The 17,747-nt window shown below is 41.0% G+C and overlaps 1 long non-coding RNA gene across 1 annotated transcript in view; it reads left to right on the top strand.

Annotated features, from left to right (window-relative positions):
• The window catches only part of LOC132345402 (uncharacterized), an 86,900-nt gene that overhangs the window by 25,525 nt on the left and 43,628 nt on the right, over window positions 1-17,747 (top strand). The window contains exon 3 of the long non-coding RNA XR_009494747.1: window positions 14,593-14,728. This is a non-coding gene — a long non-coding RNA (uncharacterized lncRNA). The remainder of the gene's footprint in view (window positions 1-14,592; window positions 14,729-17,747) is intronic.

The raw sequence follows: 17,747 nt of genomic DNA, 5'->3' as shown, positions 1-17,747 counted from the left end.
CTTTTCTAAATCCAGCTTGAACATCTGGAAGTTCACGGTTCACCTATTGCTGAAGTCTGGCTTCAAGAATTTTGAGCATTGCTTTACTAGTGTGTGCCACCACCGCTAAGTCACTTCAGTTGTGTCCGACTCTGTGCGACCCCATAGACAGCAGTCTACCAGGCTCCACCATTCCTGGGATTCTCCAGGCAAGAACACTAGCGTATGAGGTGAGTGCAATTGTGCGGTAGTTTGCACACTCTTTGACATTGCCTTTCTTTGGGATTGGAATGAAAACTATTTCCAAGTCAGTGGAAAAGGCTACTGTGACCACTGATGAGTTTTCCATATTTGCTGACAAATTGAGTGCAGCACTTTCACAGCATCATCTTTCAGGATTTGAAGTAGCTCAACTGGAATTCCATCACCTCCACTAGCTTTGTTTGTAGTGATATTTTCTAAGGCTCAGGTGACTTCACATTCCAGGATGTCTGGCTCTAAGTGAGTGATCATCATTATCTTGGTCGTGAAGATCTTTTTTGTACAGTTCTTCTGTGTATTCTTGCCACCTCTTCTTAACATCTTCTTCTTCTGTTAGTTCCATACAATTTCTGTCCTTTATTGAGCCCATCTTTGCATGAAATGTTCCCTTGGTATCTCTAATTTTCTTGAAGAGATCTCTAGTCTTTCCCATTCTATTGTTTTCCTCTATTTCTTTGCATTGATTGGTGAGTAAGGCTTTGTTTTCTCTCCTTGCTATTCTTTGGAACTCTGCATTCAGATGCTTGTATCTTTCCTTTTCTCCTTTGCTTTTTGCTTCTCTTCTTTTCACAGCTATTGTAAGGCCTCCTTTTTGCCTTTTTGCATTTCTTTTTGTTGGGGAAGGTCATCAGGCGCTCTGTCTATCAGATGTAGTCCCTTAAATCTATTTCTCACTTCCACTATATAATCATAGGGGATCTGATTTAGGTCATACCTGAATGGTCTAGTGGTTTCCCCTACCTTCTTTAATTTAAGTCTGAATTTGGCAATAAGGAGTTCACGATCTGAGCCACAGTCAGCTCCCAGTCTTGTTTTTGTTGACTGTATAGAGCTTCTCCATCTTTGGCTGCAAAGAATATAATCAATCTGATTTCAGTGTTGACCATCTGGTGATGTCCAGGATCTTCTCTTGTGTTGTTGGAAGAGGGTGTTTGCTATAACCAGTGTGTTCTCTTGGCAAAACTCTATTAGTCTTTGCCCTGCTTCATTCCGTATTCCAAGGCCAAATTTGCCTGTTACTCCAGGTGTTTCTTGACTTCCTACTTTTGCATTCCAGTCCCCTATAATGAAAAGGACATCTCTTTTGGGTGTTAGTTCTAAAAGGTCTTGTAGGTCTTCATAGAACCATTCAACTTCAGCTTCTTCAGCGTTACTGGTCGGAGCATAGACTTGTATTACTGTGATATTGAATGGTTTGCCTTGGAAATGAACAGAGATCATTCTCTCATTTTTGAGATTGCATCCAAGTACTGCATTTCGGACTCTTTTGTTGACCATGATGGCTACTCCATTTCTCCTAAGGGATTCCTGCCCGTGGTAGTAGATATAATGGTCATCTGAGTTAAATTTACCCATTCCAGTCCATTTTAGTTCACTGATTCCTAGAATGTTGACGTTCACTCTTGGCATATCCTGCTTGACCACTTCCAGTTTGCCTTGATTCATGTACCTAACATTCCAGGTTCCTATGCAATATTGCTCTTTACAGTATTGGACCTTGCTCCTATCACCAGTCTCATCCACAACGGGGTGTTGTTTTTGCTTTGGCTCCATCCCTTCATTCTTTCTGGAGTTATTTCTCCACTGATCTCCAGTAGCATATTGGGGACCTACTGACCTGGGGTGTTCATCTTTCAGTGTCCTATCTTTTTGCCTTTTCCTACTGTTCATGGGGTTCTCAAGGCAAGAATACTGAAGTGGTTTGCCATTCCCTTCTCCAGTGGACCATATTTTGTCAGAACTCTCCACCATGACCCATCCATCTTGGGTGGCCCCACACAGCATGGCTTAGTTTCACTGAATTAGACAAAGCTGTGCTCCATGTGATCAGATTGGCTAGTTGTCTGTGATTGTGGTTTCAGTCTGTCTCCCCTCTGAAGCCCTCTCTCAGCTCCTACTGTCTTACTTGGGTTTCTCTTACCTTGGACATGGGGTATCTCTTCACGGCTGCTCCAGCAAAATGCAGCTACTGCTCCTAACCTTGGACATGGGGTAGCTCCTCCCGACCGCTCCTGTGCTGCACAGCTGCCACTTTTTGCAAGGACAGTTTCAAGTAAACCTATTTAATGAAAGTGGCTTCCAAATTCCCTGGCTTTAAATAACTCAAAGATCATGAAACTAATTATTTGTAATAAATATATATTAAATAAAGTGTCTTTAAACAGAAACACACAAGAAAACAAGATTATGTAATGACTGGTTGGCAAAAATAGAGTGACCAGAGGCTAGAGGAGTCTATGTATCTCCCCATAGGAGCAATGGTTCCATATTCACTAGTTGTGAAGTGTTCTTGGCAACTTTGTGGAAGATAACTACTGTAAATAACAAGAATTGGCTCCTCTTCAAGGAATATGATTGGTTTATGTGATTGTGGGATCTTTCTGGGAAGTCCAAAATCTATAGGACCTAAACTAGCCAACCAGAAACCCCTGGGCAAGTGCTTGCAATGCAGCCCAGAAGCAAAACTTCTCCATTCAAGGAAACCTGTTTTGCTCTTATCATCATTTGACTGATCAGATGAGGTTCTCCCGGTTTATTGAGGCTAATATTTACCAAAAGTCAAATGACTGTAGATGTTAAGCACAACAACAAAACTTTCACAGCAACACTAGACTAGTGTTTACTTGTATAACTGGGTACCACAGCCTAGTCAAGCTGACACATGAAACTATCCATCACACTAATATAATCATCTTTTTTTGAAAAAAAAAATTGGAGTATATTTGCTTTACACTATTGTGTTAGTTTCTGCTGTACTGCAAAGTGAATCAGTTATATGTATAGTACATCCCCTCTCTTTTGTATTTCTTTGCCATTTCGGTTACCACAGAGCATTGAATAGAGTTTCCTGTGCTGTAGTGTAGAATCTTGTTAGATATTATACGTCTCTCTCTAGCTCACCTACTCCAGTGTTCTTGCCTGGAGAATCCCAGGGACAGAGGAGCCTGGTAGGCTGCCGTCTATGGGGTCATGGAGAGTCAGACACGACTGAAGCAACTTAGCAGCAGCAGCAGCTCTCTAGCTCTAACTTGGTTACTCACTGGTGTCTGATTCTTTGTAACCCCATAGACTACAGCCTCCCAGGCTCCACTGTCCTTGGGATTTTCCAGGCTAGAATACTGGTGTGGGTTGCTACTTCCTTCTCTAGGGGATCCTTCTGACCCAGGGATTGAACCTATGTCTGCTGCATTGGCAGGCAGATTCTTTACACTGCACCATGTGGAAAACCCATTTTATACACAGTAGTATATATATGTCAATCCCAATCTTCCAATTCATTCCATGCCCCTTTCCCCACCTTAGTGTCATATGTTTGTTCTCTATGGCTGTGTCTCTATTTCTGCTTTGCAGATAGGTTCATCTGTACCATTTTTCTAAATGCCACATATATGAGTTAATAGCTGATATTCATTTTTCTCTTTCTGACTTACTTCACTATGTATGACAGTCTCTAGGTCCATCCATGTCTCTGCAAATGGCACAAAGTCTGGTTCCTTTTAATAGCTGAGCCATTGAGTGTTTTCTGTGTTCAGGCACTGTTGTCAATACCTCCATGCTTATTTAACCACCACAGCAATCTTTTGCAGCTGGTACTATCATATATGCATGTGATGGATGAACAAATGGAGACATAAGTAAGCAGAAATGACCTGCTCAGGTTCATGCAGCATGTGTGATGAAGATGAAAATCAGCTCTAACTCTAGCCCTAAAACCTGCCTCCTGGGTCCCTCCTCTGAATCAATTCATTCACTCTCTGATGTAAAAAGAAAGCTAGCTATGGCAGGAAATATCTTAACTTCATAAGTGGACGGGATTTTTACATTAAAGAACGGTACCACCTTGGCAGATATCAAGGGATATACTCAATTTGGAAGTGTCTAGGCTTCTGCATGGGTATTGTTCTCCTTCTGTCATGATCTTTACCTCTGTCCACCTAACTCAGGCTCAGCCTGGTTCTGTGTTTGATGAGACCACAATTGTGACTTGATGGGCTATTTTAGCTATTATCTCTTTTTTAACTAGCCTGGGAAAGGCCAATGCATGTTACAGAGTCAAATACTGTTGAGAAACAAAGTTCACATAAAGAGATTCAATGAATTGTGTTCTGAAAATGTTTACACAGAATTGAAATAACCTCAGAGGTCCCAGGTTATCTCCATAATCACAGTATGGCTTAATACAGTTGTTAACTAAACCGTTAACTGCCTCGAGGTAGAAGGATCTGTGATTGCTGGAAATACCCCTTAGAAATGTTTCAGTTGTAAAAAGCAAAACAAGCAAAAGTAGAACTGCAAATTACCAAGTGCTAAAATTGAAGTAAAAATAAAGTTAAATACAATAGAATGTCACAAAAATCTGATAATGACATTCCAACACAAATAGCGTGGGAAATACGGCACACTCCAAGAGACTGATTTTTCAGCTATTTCCATAATGTGATTCAAAAGTTTTTTCTGTTTAGTTTGTAGAACTCTTGAAATAATCCATGATTTTCTGGATTAAGGAAGCAGGTCACCCATCTACTTACTAACGTAGTCCCAAGAAAGTACCTTGAAACTGTGAGCAAAACTTAAGATGCATAGATATCCTAGGTAGAGGCGAAGGTATTCAAATGCTGTGTCTCCCACTACTCCATGCAAGATCAGATCAGGCCAGCTAAGGCACATGGCTCCATCAGATAGAGGCCAACTCATATGAGTGTTTGAGAAGAAATACATCATCTGTAGCGTCACCCTTTCTCTCTCCCAAAGAACATGTGGAGGAGTACAAAGATAGAATGGCAACATGAATCAGAAAGGAGTGAATCATGATTTAAGCAAGTTTGCAACTGCTTGGTGAGGTGAGAGGTGTTTCAACATATATTTTAAGATGCATCTTATACTTAAGAGTATGAAGGAGCGTGGTTGATCATCATGCTATAAAAAAGGTAAAAAGAATTGAACCTTATTATTAAAAGTAAGTTATATTTATTTTCCCCAGTAAAGTGCTGGATGTAGGTCTTCAAAGAAATGTGACTGAATAGTTTCAGGTACATTAATGTAATGTGGAAACGGACATTTTGAAAAAAAAAAGTAGGCCTTGTGTTGTCAAGAGTTTCCTAAGTGACACTAGTGGTAAAGAACCTACCTGCCAATGCAGGTAGACCTAAGAGACTCGGGTTTAATCACTAGGTTGGGAAGATGCCCTGGAGGAGGGCACGGCAACCCACTCCAGTATTCCTGCCTGGAGAATCCCTTGGATAGAGGAGCCTTGTGGGCTACAGTCTGTAGGGTCTGAGTCTGCACAACTGAAGCAACTTAGCACTCATGCACTCAAGCACTGTGTTGTCAAAACAAAGAAATGGGAAGCTTCTCAAGATGAATAATAGAGCAAGCAAAACAATATTGAGACAGGTGAGGAAAAGCAGGTGTTGAGTACAGAAAAATGTTAACAAAGAGATTGAGGGGAAGCCCAGTGAGGGAATGAAGGCTTGAACAAAGAAGCTGGCTGTGAGCAGTTCAGGCCTCCATGGAGGCAGAGGCAGCCTGGTTGTAAGTTTTGTCAGGTCGAAAATAGGAGAGGGAGAAGGCTGGCTGTTTAGAAGATGGTCATTTTGACCAAAGTGTGTTCTCTGGAAGGAAATGGGAGGGGATGGGTGAAGACCTGAGACCTCAGCTGACTCTGTGGCCTCTGACTGTCAGTGTCTGACTTAAGAATGGAACAGAGGATAGTAAGTAACAACTTTCAATTTCCTGGAGAACACAAAGGATTTCCCTTTGATTATGGCTTTTCTGTGACTCTAAGGCATCCTCATGGTGAGTCGGTGTGGTCAGGGAGGCCCTGAACCCCAGAGTCTGACACTGGCCCACGAGATTGTTCTTGGGGTCCTGAGGAGGTGGGAAGGAAAGGGCGAAGTGGTGTCTCTGGGGTCAGATTCCCTGAATCAGATGCAGTTTTTTGCTACTCCCAAACTCTGTGACCTGCTAACTTACTTCACCTTTCTAATCTCAGGTTCTTCACATGTAAAATGGGACTAAAGACACCATCTCCCTCATAGAATTGTTAGGATGATTAAATAGACAATGCCCACGACTAGGCATGAAGTGGAATCCAGAAAATAATTGCTAGTATTGGCACCTTTATAGCGAGCGTGCTATGTGCCTGGTTCTCTTGGTCACTTGCTTTTGCTATAGTTATCTGATTTTAGCCTCATGCTAACATATACGTGTTGCTTTTATTATTTACATTTTTTTATTTGTAAAAAATTGAGCTCAGAGAAAATAACTTGTTAAGGAAAACACATGCAATCACTATGTGACTCTCCGTCTTTCCTGATCCAAGTCTATGTTAACTGGCCTGTGACGCTTAGCATTTGTAAGAGCAGATGTGGAGAATTAGTGGGAACCAACAGCTGAGTGCAGAGGCATGGTTCTAGTTATAGCAAAATGATTCATCTTGTCCACTACTCTACACCAAGACCCTTCTAATGGTGACACAACCAGACCCAGATCATTCAGTGTGGCTGGTTATAGGAACTCATACTTTTTTGATCCCTTGATGTATGTTACACACCAAAAAAGGAGATTTCCCATTTAACATTAATAGGAATTCTCGGAAGTAGCCACCATTACCACCTCTGTTTTGCAGATGAGGGAATGGGACTGGTAGGTGGCCGAACCACAGTTGGAAAGGACATCTGTCTGGTTTCAGAGCCCATGACTCAATGACGCAACACCATCTGTACTGTCTCCCTCTGCTGCTGTGGGCTGATTGGCCTCATGTATGCATTTCATGTCTGCAGAGCTCCCACTGCTCTTTTGAAATAGTTTGCTCCCCAAATCCCTCTCCTCACTGGCATGAAATATACCTTGTGCTTACCAGTAGCTATGGTTTTCCTGTGTCATCACCCACCTCCACATCTTCTCCCCCATAATTTCTTTTGGCATAAAGCAATACTTTAGATACTTTATTTTCAAATACCCTGCCTTGTTCAGTTGCAACTTATCTGAAAACACACAGCACTTATTATTGATTTACTTATTCAACAATTATCATTTGCTGGTTTGTATTCTTAATTAGCCTTTATGTATCAGCACCTTTCCTTTTGAAATAGATTACCAAGTCCTTGAAGTTCATGACTTCTTAAAAAAAAAAAACAACAAAACACTAGAAATTCTTGAGAGTTGGACCATAAAGAAAGCTGAGCACTGAAGAATTGATGCTTTTGAACTGTGGTGTTGGAGAAGACTCTCGAGAGTCCCTTCGAATGCAAGGAGATCAAACCAGTCAATCGTACAGGAAATCAATCCTTAATGTTCATTGGAGGAACTGATGCTGAAGCTCCAATATTTTGGCCACCTGATGCAAAGAACTGATTCATTAGAAAAGACTCTGATGCTGGGAAACATTGAAGGCAGGAGGAGAAGTGGATGACAGAGGATGAGATGGTTGGATAGCATCACCAACTCAATGGACATGAGTTTGAGCAGGCTCTGGGAGATGGTGAAGGACAGGAAAGCCTAGTGTGGTGCAGTCCTTGGGGCTGCAAAGAGTCAGAAACAACTAAGTGACCAAACAACAATAGCAAGAAATTCTTGCTTTACATATCATCTAATTTAATGAATATCAACTGATTCACTCTTTTCAGAAAAACAATGTATTTATCAAGAGAGATAATTTTATTTTATGTATTTATTTATTTGGCCTCCATGTTTATTATAGTAATCTGTAAAAACCTTTTTAAAAAATGGCAATGGGGGTTACACATGAAATGAAATACAAAGTTCACTTTATAAAAACACTGAAAACATGATTGTGTCCTTCCACAACCCAACAACACACATGGTGTCAGAAACACCCACATGGTTCAAATTGTAGGTTTTAGTCATTTGACAATTATTTCCTGCACACTTTTTACATGCAAGGCACTGCACTGTGGTAGGTGCTGGAGATGTATTAATAAGCAAAAGAAAATTCCAGCTTTCACAGAGCTTCTGGTCCCCTCGAGGGCAGACAGACACCAGATGTAACAAGTACAAACATGTCAGGTCGTCAAAGGGGTATGAGGGCAGGGGGGAGGGCAGGTAGGAAAAGTTCCTGTACACTCTCCAAATTCTTAGGAGCAATCTAAGACTGCTTTGAAGGTCACAGTCTGGGGAAAACATAAACTCTAAATATATATACATATATATTTTAAATGTATTTTTTTATTTGGCTGGGCTGGGACTTAGTCGTGGCATGTGGGATTTAATTCCCTCACTAAGAATCAAACCAGGGCCCCCTGCATTGGGAGCTCCATGTCTTAGCCACTGGATCACCAGGGAAGTCCCTAAATATATATATATATATATATATATATATATATATATATATATATATATATACACACATATATATATTTTTTTATTTGAAACAAATTAATCTTTACACATACTGTAAGTGAAGACAAATGACAGCAAACTGCTGTGGGGAACATTTTGCAAATATACGTGTATTAAGAATATTGATACCAGCATTATTGATTATAATAACAGGACATTTGGAAAATATAGCCTGTAGGAAAGATTAGGTAAGTAAATTCTGGTATATCCACATAATGAAATGCTTATCAATTTGTGTTTTAGTTTTCTTATTATTGTATTTTTATTTATTTTTTAATTGGTGGAAAATTTCTTAATGGTTTTATGTTGGTTTCTGCCATACAACAATGTAGGAGTTAACACACCAGTTTGGAAAACTTGTCAACCATGTGCCCAAATGCAGCAGCAAATGTGACAGGAAAAAAGGATACATACTTAGATTTTAAGTAGTATTTCTCTTACATGTTACTTTAATTGCCTTAATACTAAACAAAATGTTTGTATATTATATTATTTAATCATCTGACTTCACATGAATGAAGAAAGATGATTTAGAAATAAAGCTGGTACTCAATTCAGTTCAATCATTCAATTGTGTTCTTTTGCAACCCTATGGACTGCAGCACGCCAGGCTTCCCTGTCTATCACCAGCTCCCAGAGCTTGTTCAAACTCATGTCCATCGGGTCAGTGATGCCATCAACGATCTCATTCTCTTGTCGTCTTCTTCTCCTCCTACCTTCAATCTGTCCCAGCGTCCGGGTCTTTTCCAATGTGTCAGTTCTTTGCATCAGGCAGCCAAAGTATTGGAGTTTCAGCTTTAGCAGCAGTCTTTCCAATGTATATTCAGGACTGATTTCCTTTAGGATGGATGCGTTTGATCTCCTTGCTGTCCAAGGGACTCTCTCAAGAGTCTCCTCCAACACCACAGTTCAAAAGCATCAATTCTTTGGCACTCAGCTTTCTTTATAGTCCAACTCTCACATCCATACATGACTACTGGAAAAACCATAGCTTTGACTACATGGACTTTGATGGCAAAGGAATATCTCTGCTTTTTAATATGTTGTCTAGGTTGGTCACAGCTTTTCTTCCAAGGAGCAAGCATCTTTTAATTTCATGGCTGCAGTCACCATCCAAAGTGATTTTTGAACACAAGAAAATAAAGTCTGTCATCACTGTTTCCATTGTTTCCCATCTATTTGCCATGAAGTCATGGGACCCGATGTCATGATCTTAGTTTTTTGAATGTTGAGTTTTAAGTCAGCTTTTCCACTCTCCTCTTTCACTTTTATCAAGAGGCTCTTTAGTTGCTCTTTGTTTTCTGCCATAAGGGTGGTGTCATCTGCATATCTGAGGTTATTGATATTTTTCTGGGATATCTTGATTCCAGATTATGTTTCATCCAGTCCAGCATTTTGCATCATACTCTGCATATAGTTATATAAGCAAGGTGAAAATATAGAGCCTTGAGGTACTCCTTTCCCAATTTTGAACCAATCAATCAACTTGTTTCATACCTGGTTCTAACTATTGCTTGTTGACCTGCATACAGATTTCTCAGGAGGCAGGTAAGGTGGTCTGGTATTCCCATCTCTTGAAGAATTTTCCACAATTTGTTATGATCCACACAGTCAAAGGCTTTAGTGTAGTCAATGAAGTGAAAGTATATGTTTTTCTGGAACTCTCTTGCTTTTTCTGTGATTCAACGGATGTTGGCAATTTGATCTCTGGTTCCTCTGCCTTTACTAAATCCAGGTTGAACATCTAAAGTTCTCCATTCACATACTATAGAAACCTAGCTTGGAGAATTTTGAACATTACTTTGCTAGCATGTGAGATGAGTGCAATTGTGTGGTAGTTTGAACATTGTTTGGCATTGCCTTTCTTTGGGATTGGAATGGAAACTGACCTTTTCCAGTCCTGTGGCCACTGCTGAGTTTTCCAAATTTGCTGACATACTGAGTGCAGCACTTTCACAGCATTATCTTTGGGAATTTGAAATAGCTCAATTGGACTTCTTTTCATTCCAGAATGTCCAGCTCTAGGTGAGTGATAACACCATTGTGGTTATCTGAGTCATTAAGATCTTTTTTTGTATAGTTCTTCTGTGATTCTTACCACCTCTTCTTAATATCTTCTGCTTCTGTTAGGTCCATACCATTTCTGTCCTTTATTGTGCCCATCTCTGCATGAAATGTTCCCCTGGTATCTCTAATTTTCTTAAAAATCTCTCTAGTCTTTCCCATTCTATTGTTTTCCTCTACTTCTTTGACTGATCACTTCAGAAGACTTTCTTATCTCTCTTAGCTATTTTTTAGAACTCTGTATTCAGATGGATGTATCTTTCCTTTTATCCTTTGCCTTTAACTTCTCTTCTTTTCTCAGCTATTTGTAAGGTCTCCTCAGACAACCGTTTTGCCTTTTTTTTTTGCATTTCTTTTTCTTAGGGATGTTTTTGATCATCATCTCCTATACAGTGTTACAAACCTCCATCCACAGTTCTTCAGGCACTCTATCAGATCTAATTCTTTGTGTTTATTTGTCACTTCCACTGTATAGTTGTAAGGGATTTGATTTAGGTCATACCTGAGTGATTCAGTGGCTTACCCTACTTTCTTCAATTTAAGTCTGAATTTGGCAGTAAGGAGTTCATGATCTGAGCCACAGTCAGCTCCTGGTCTTGTTTCTGCTGACTCTACAGAGCTTCTCCATCTTTGGCTGCAAAGAATATAATCAATCTGATTTTGGTGTTGACTATCTGGTGATGTCCATGTGTAGGGTTGTCTCTTGTGTTTTTGGAATAGGGTATTTGTGATGACCAGTGTGTTCTCCTGGCAATACTCTGTTAGCCTTTGCCCTGCTTCATTTTGTTCTCTAAGGCCAAACTTGCCTGTTACTCCAAATATCTTTTGACTTCCCACTTTTTCATTCTAGTCCTCTATAATGAAAAGGACATCTTTTTCGAGTGTTAGTTCGAGATGGTCTTGTAGGTCTTCATAGAACCATTCAACTTCAACTTCTTTGGCATTAGTGGTTGGGGCATAGACTTGGATTACTGTGATATTAAATGGTTTGCCTTGGAGACAAACAGAGATCATTCTGTATTTTTGAGATTGCACCCAATTACTGCATTTCAGACTCTTTTGTTGAGTAGGAAGGGCTACTCCATTTCTTCTAAGTGGTTCTTGCCCACAGTAGTAAATTTAATGGTCATGTGAATTAAATTCACCCATTTCAGTCCATTTTAGTTCACTTATTCCTGTAAAATGTCTATGTTAACTCTTGCCATCTCCTGTTGAACCACTTCTAATCTACCTGGATTCATGGTTCTAACATTCCAGGGTCCTATGCAATATTGTTCTTTACATCATCAAACTTTACTTCCATCACCAGTCACAATAACAACTGGGCATTGTTTTTGCAATGGGTCAACCTCTTCATTCTTTCTGGAGCTATTTCTCCACTCTTCTCCAGTAGCACATTGGGCCCTACTGACTTGTCATATCTTTTTGTCACTGTCATATCTTTTTGCCTGTTTATGGTGTTAAGGCAAGAATACTGAAATGGCTTGCCACTCCCTTCTCCAGTGGACCACATTTGGTCAGAACTCTCCACCATGACCTGTCCATCTTGGGTGGCCCTACACAGCATGGCTCACAGTTAAATTGAGTTAGACAAGGATGTGATCCAAGTGATCAGTTTGGTTAGTTTTCTGTAATTGTGGTTTCCATTCTGTCTTCTTTCTGATAGATAAGGATAAGAGGCCTGTGGAATTTTCCTCATGGGAGGGACTGGCTATGGGGAAATCTGGGTCTTGCTCTGATGGGTGGGTTCATGCTCAGTAAATCTTTAATCCAATTTTCTGTTGATGGGTGAGGTGTGCTCCCTGTAGTTTGGCCTGAGGCCAAACTATGGCAGGGGTAATGGCAGCAAGGGCAACCTCCTTCAAAAATGTTTATGCCAGGACTATTGTATTTAGTGCCCCTGACACCACAGCAGGCCACTGTTGACCCATGTCTCTGCTGGAGACTCCTGGACACTGACAGGCAAATCTGGCTCAGTCTCCTGTGGGGTCACTGCTCCTTTCTCCTGGGTCCTGGTGTGCACAAGGTTTTGTTTGTGCCCTTTAAGTGTCTGTTTCTCCAGTCCTGTGGAAGTTCTGTATCAAATCCCACTGGCCTTCAAAGTCAACTTCCCTGAGGGTTCTCAGGCCCTTTGCTGGATCCCCAGGTTGGGAAATCTGTTTTGGACTTAGAACTTTCACAACAGTGTGAGAACTTCTTTGGTGCAATTGTTCTCCTGTTTACCTGTCATCTGCTCCGTGGCTCTATGGTGGGGTTCACATGCCGTGCCTCCCAAATCTGCTTCAGCTAGAGGCCCTGTCTCTGTGGCAGGCCACTACTGACCCATGCCTCTGCAGGAGACACTCAAAAACTCAAAGGCAGATCTGGCTCAGTCTCTTGTGGGGTCCCTGGAACCTGGTGTGCACAAAGTTTTGTTTGAGCCCTCTGAGTGTCTCTGGTGGGTATGGGGTTTGATTTTAAATGTGATTTTGCCTCTCCTGCCAAAATCTCATGGATGGAGGAGCCTGGAAGGCTGCAGTCCATGAGGTCGCTGAGGGTTGGACACGACTGAGCGACTTCACTTTGACTTTTCACTTTCATGCACTGGAGAAGGAAATGGCAACCCACTCCAGTGTTCTAGCCTGAAGAATCCCAGGGACGGGGGAGCCTGGTGGGCTGCCATCTATGGGGTCGCACAGAGTCGGACATGACTGAAGAGACTTAGCAGCAGCAGCAGCAGCAGAAACAACCATCTTGTTGGGGCTTCTTCTTTGCCCTGGTACTCAATAGATTTAGACATTTTTATGTATCTTGAGAGTCCCTTGGACTGCAAGGAGATCCAACCAGTCCATTCTGAAGATCAGCCCTGGGATTTCTTTGGAAGGAATGATGCTAAAGCTGAAACTCCAGTACTTTGGCCACTTCATGCGAAGAGTTGACTCATTAGAAAAGACTCTGATGCTGGGAGGGATTGGGGCAGGAGGAGAAGGGGACGACAGAGGATGAGATGGCTGGATGGCATCACTGACTCGATGGACGTGAGTCTGGGTGAGCTCCGGGAGTTGGTGATGGACAGGGAGGCCTGGCGTGCTGCGATTCATGGGGTCACGGAGGGTTGGACACAACTGAGCGACTGAACTGAACTGAACTGATGTATCTTCCTGTATTATTTGGTGCATAAGAAGCAAGTAATTTTTATAGTCATGTAAGTTGAAACAGTTATCTAGTTTTAAACTTTGTTTTTTATGAAGTTAATATTTATTTTCTGATATTTTATCATCACGTTGTTTTGTGTTGTGCATGTGTGGCTTTTAAACATAAGTGTGTTTTAAGCATATATCTGCTTTGCTAGACATTTAGGGTACTATTCGACCAATTGCTGTACTTGCTGAATTAAATCTTTTAGTGGGAACTATAGTTCACTGATAGAATATTATGAAAATCAAATTCTCATGGTTATTCTTACTCTTTCATCCAAAGCTTCTTTAAGAATATGTGGAATCTGTTTCTATTTCATATTCTAACATGATATTTGCAAGAAAATATGTGATCTCTTAATATCTCATGACTTTTTTTCTGTTTTGAATATCTTCTCATGTTGCCTTCAGATATTTTTAGAGGACAAAATGTAGAGATTCTGTGGCATTGTTATATCACCTTACAAAAAACAGGGAGTTAAAAATATCATTCTCAAAGAGACTTTTTCCCACTTTTTGTATCAATATAATGTTGTGCAGTTCCTGTTTTATTTATACCTCAATTCTGTACAAAGTTGATTATTTAAATGCGAGAGCATCTGAATCGTTATCACTCTGTTTACCAGCTCTTTTAAATGTGTGCAATTTATTTTAATACAGAACAGCTGGAGAACAATCAGGTGACACCTCTGTTGGCATCGAGAAATAATTACATCATCCTTATGCTAATCCCTACCATCCTCTGTTGCAGATGGCAGTGCTGTCACCCTCCAGTGATCTTTCTCAGAGATGGCTTTAAATGTGGAATCTCTGCTTGCTTGTAGCAATCTGACTTATTTAAAAGGATAAGTGGAAGAGAGGACATGATAGCATCTCCTTGTCCCTAGGTATGTGTATTATTTTGTTGAAATTATAGACAGTTGTGTAACAGATTGTAAGGCACTCAAGCCCAGAATTGTAAGTAGTCTAAGTTACTAATAACATACTCTGTAATCCATCAGCCTCCTATGTGAAGAAATGTGGCTGCTTTCTATGAAATGCATTTTGAAAAAGTCACCTTGAAATTTTGTGTGTGGTAGTTCTTGAGAAGACGGTGGGTTATGCTACATACAATCACCGTATCTGATAGGCAAGCTACTAGGACATTTTTGTGCTCATTTCAAAATCTCATTTGCCCAGATGAAATATTTTGTGTTTCGGTGAATCAAAAAACTTTGATTCATTAGATAAGAATAAGTGGGTTTATATGGAAATAATTATACTTTTTTGTTTCAGCTTATATTACCTTTCACCCTCCCTCTGACTGTCAGCTCCCCTCCCCCTCCCCCATTACTGATTCCAGGAATATTTCCCTTGTGTGGCTTATTCCACAGTTTTCCCTGAGTCATTTCAGGGAAATCTGCCACACATAATCATCCACCTCTTTACCACCTACCTGGAAAAGTCTCTTCATGTTGAAAAAGTGGGAAAATTTTAATATGAAAAGTAAATATGTTCATCCATGAAAATAAGTGCCAGGCACTGGGCTAGGTCCAGAATATAAACCTGTAAAGTTGGGGTCTTATTCTCAGTGGTGGAATCATTTTTTGGCACAGAAATAGACACAAAACCAGATAGAGGCACAGTGTGGGGGCCACAGTAATGACAGGAAAGAAGACATACTCAAGTTAGGGTAATTGGAGGAGGGTTTGTTCACAGGACTGGAAAAGGTCAGTTTTCATTCCAATGCCAAAGAAAGGCAATGCCAAAGAATGTTCAAACTACCACAAAATTGCACTCATCTTACACACTAGCAAAGTAATGCTCAAAATTCTCCAAGTCAGGCTTCAACAGTACATGAACCGTGAATTTCCAAATGTTCAAGCTGGATTTAGAAAAGGCAATGGTACCAGAGATCAAATTGCCAACATCCATTGGATCATCGAAAAAGAGAGATTTCCAGAAAAACATCTACTGCTTTATTGACTATGCCAAAGCCTTTGACTGTGTGGATCACAACAAACTGTGGAAAAATCTTAAAGCGATAAGAATACTAGACCATCTCACCTGCCTCCTGAGAAATCTGTATGCAGGTCAAGAAGCAACAGTTGGAACCGGACATGGAACAATAGAATAATTCCAAATCGGGAAAGGAGTACATCAAGGCTGTATATTGTTACCTTGCTTAATTAACTTCTATGCAGATTACATCATGCAAAGTGCTGGGCTGGATGAAGCATAATCTGGAATCAAGATTGCCAGGAGAAATATCAATAACCTCATATATGCAGATGAAACTACCCTTATGGGAGAAAGTGAAGAAGAATTAAAGAGCCTCTTGATAAAAGTGAAAGAGGAGAGTGAAAAAGTTGGCTTAAAGCTCAGCATTCAGATAACTAAGATCATGATATCCAGTCCTATCACTTCATGGCAAATAGATGGGGAAAAAATGGAAACATTGAGAGACTTTATTTTGGGGGACTCCAAAATCACTTTGGATGGTGACTGAAGCCATGAAATTAAAAGACACTTGCTCCTTGGAAGAAAAGCTATGACCAGCCTAGAAAGCACATTATAAAGCAGAGACATTCTTTGCCAACCAAGGTCTGTCTAGTCAAAGCTATGGTTTTTCCAGTAGTCATGTATGGATGTGAGAGTTGGACTATAAAGAAAGCTGAGTGCCGAAGAATTGATGCTTTTGAACTGTGGTGTTGGAGAAGACTCTTGAGAGTCCCTTGGGCTGCGAGGAGATCAAACTAGTCCATCCTAAAGGAAATCAGTCCTGAATACTCATTGGAAGGACTGATGTTGAAGCTGAAACTTCCCGAAGCAAGCTCCGGGAGTTCGTGCAGGACAGGGAAGCCTGCAGTCCATGGGGTCACAAAAAGTCGGACATGACTGAGCAACTGAACTGAACTGAACTTGCTCACAATGCAGGTGTAGATCCCACAGGAGTGCTACCCCAGGGTAGTGAGGGCAGAGTTACTGTTATCACCCCCAGGCCTGAAGGGAAGAGGGGGTGACACTTACTCAAAGCCAGAGGAGAGAATCCTGTAGAAAACCTGAGACTTGCAAAGAGTGACACACCCATCCTGAGGCAGCCTTGCAAGACTCTTCCCTGACCTCCCTTCCTCCCACCTTCTGGCAGGGATCCCCGTGAAATCAAACTGGAAGGCAGAGGCCACAGGGACCAGTTGTAGCACACAGGGCAGGTTTCTGTATGGAACAGGGAGGAGCAGGATGCAGAAATGGTCCTGGGGATCACGGGAGACCTGGAGCACATACAGATAAAAAACTCCTGTCCGTAGGAGCTCTCGACCATAGAGGAGGAAGAGTAAATAGAAATGGGCTCCCGCTCCATATGTGTTTAAGGAGGGTGCATGCAGTGTGCAATTGGAGCACCGAAGACAGACATCCAGCCCTTGGTGTGGAGGGCGGGCTCACAGTCACACTCCTGGGTTTTAAAGGATGAAGGGTTTCCTTGTTGAGAAAGCCAGCCACTGCTAGCTGGTTACTGGCCTGTCACTCACTGTCAGGCCTGGGTGTCTTGCTGCATATAAATAATTTCATAGAACAGCAACGTCTGAAAATATTGACAGATCTGAGCTCAGAATAATCAAGTCAAAAACAAGTGTATTCTAAAATCACATCTGAGCAGAGAAAAAAGCCAGAACATTGTCTAAAGTGCAAAGACAACCAAATATTCCTCCATTCTAGATAATATGGGTGAGTGCTCTTTCCTTACAAATTACAGATTTAGTTTTGCTTCAGTTCTTCCCCATTGTTAATAAGGTAGACAACAGTAAGTCTTGAGTAATGCTCTTCCTCGCTACCTGTATTCACCTAATACTAACCCCAATTCTATGATAGGTTCCTTCTAAACCCTCTTCCTAAGGCATCGCAGAGTTGCAAGGTGTCATTCCCCTT

The sequence above is a fragment of the Bos taurus genome, chromosome 5 (assembly GCF_002263795.3).
Source record: "Bos taurus isolate L1 Dominette 01449 registration number 42190680 breed Hereford chromosome 5, ARS-UCD2.0, whole genome shotgun sequence".
In the NCBI taxonomy this organism is placed as follows: domain Eukaryota; kingdom Metazoa; phylum Chordata; class Mammalia; order Artiodactyla; family Bovidae; genus Bos; species Bos taurus.
Note: the sequence above shows the minus strand (reverse complement) of the source record. Positions and strands in the feature narration are given on the sequence as shown.